The sequence below is a fragment of the Daucus carota genome, chromosome 5 (genome assembly GCF_001625215.2).
Source record: "Daucus carota subsp. sativus chromosome 5, DH1 v3.0, whole genome shotgun sequence".
Lineage (NCBI taxonomy): Eukaryota > Viridiplantae > Streptophyta > Magnoliopsida > Apiales > Apiaceae > Daucus > Daucus carota.
This window is the reverse complement of record NC_030385.2, coordinates 46,008,608-46,010,232: the sequence shown is the minus strand read 5'-3', so window position 1 is coordinate 46,010,232 and position 1,625 is coordinate 46,008,608. Positions and strand designations below refer to the sequence as shown.

Below are 1,625 nucleotides of genomic sequence, written 5' to 3'. Positions count from 1 at the left end.
CTCTTAACGTTACCTGCAACTTGTAACCACGCCCTATATTCCACATGTCTGGCTATGATTGTGCTGGAGCTGGATTATGATTAAATATTAATGCATTATAAGTTTTTAGAAAATTTCCATAGAGTTATAGTTCATATCCTTCTTAAGTGTTTGAACATTTGCAAGTTTCACACTACTTATGACCTAAATGCCGCTTGAAATCACTCTCACTCATAAATAACATCTTAATCTGATGGAATCTCTCTAGCTTCTCTTTTGGATGCATGATCCAGGGTTAAGAAATATAATTACGCCAAAGATTTCAGTTCAACAGGCTGTGCATGTCAGAATTAATCTAGAAGTTGGATGTGCAATCAATTGAAAATGTTCTTTTAGAATTTTTTGATTCACATAAGCACATAAGAACATGTATTTCATTTCAAATGACATGATTTGAGGTGTCATTTCAAATTCTCAACTTTATACTGGTATTTGAATGTTATGAATTTCAAATGAAATTCAAATACAGCTTCTTTTGTGTAACCAAACATATCAATTGATCAAATCTAGTTTCAAATGAAATTCAACTTACCAAACAGATCATAAAGTAATTCAAGTTTAATTTGTTTATAGTAGATACAGCTGATAGATGGGTGATCTTCCTGTCCATCATGTCTCAGTTCCCTTGACAGGAAGAGAATTGCTGATAGGATTGGATCCTGAGTGTACTTCGTGCAACTTTGTTCTTCGGCCATAGTCATCCTTCATAAAAGTCTGAAGTATTATGAAGAAAACAAACTACAGTTGAACCTCTATCAAGTAATAATAAACTCGCTAAAATAATTTTTCTTTCCTGTCCCAACTTAACAGTTACTGTGTATCTTCGTTCTTGATTATATAATAAAATCGATAAAGTATATAAGATTACCTTGTTTAGCAGTTCCATATCGAAAGCTCCTGATTTGTCAAACTCTGCATAAACAATAAATCATCAGAAATTGTTGACAGGTTTATAAGTGCAGAGAAACATAAAGAACAGTTGCAACCTCCGAGAATTCTCATAGAAAAATTTGTATAGAGAAATACACGAGAAAGTAGAAGAATAATTATAGCGATAGTTCTATCCATAGCAGCGGAGAAACTGAAGTTCCCGTGAGACCGAGAGATGAGGAGAGTGATATGTTTGAACAAATTAATAACGAAAATGGGAGTTGTCTTCGGTGACAAGATATAAAGATGTCTGTGGCGACGTATAAAGTTCTGTTCTGAATGCCTTATATGGCATAGTAGCATACACCTGTGGGGAGCATCTTTTGGTGACTAATGTAGTCACTCTTTTTGTGCATAAAATGTACCATCAAATGATTCAGCAATGTCTCTGCAAAGAGGATACACCGATACAAAAAGCTAAAGAGCATATTAATAGCAACTCCGATATATAGCTGGTGTCGAAGGTTGCCAAATACCACGTGGCATGACATGCATAACACTCTTGTCGGAGGAAAGATTAAAACAATATCTCCAAAATGTATATGACAAAATTAAGGGTGCCAGGCATTGGATATATGATAGTGGTCAATTGATTAATGATTAATAGTCTGATTAAAGAGTATCGGGGTTCTTGAAATTTCATATCATTCTCATTC

At 34.3% G+C, this 1,625-nt stretch overlaps 1 long non-coding RNA gene across 1 annotated transcript; it reads right to left on the bottom strand.

Annotated features, from left to right (window-relative positions):
• Positions 1-476: 476 nt before the first annotated feature.
• Positions 477-1,393, bottom strand: LOC108222319 (uncharacterized). Its single transcript, XR_010292273.1, has 3 exons — positions 1,026-1,393; positions 908-951; positions 477-753 (listed from the first exon to the last, which is right to left on the bottom strand). It is a non-coding gene; the product is annotated as an uncharacterized LOC108222319 (long non-coding RNA).
• Positions 1,394-1,625: the final 232 nt, after the last annotated feature.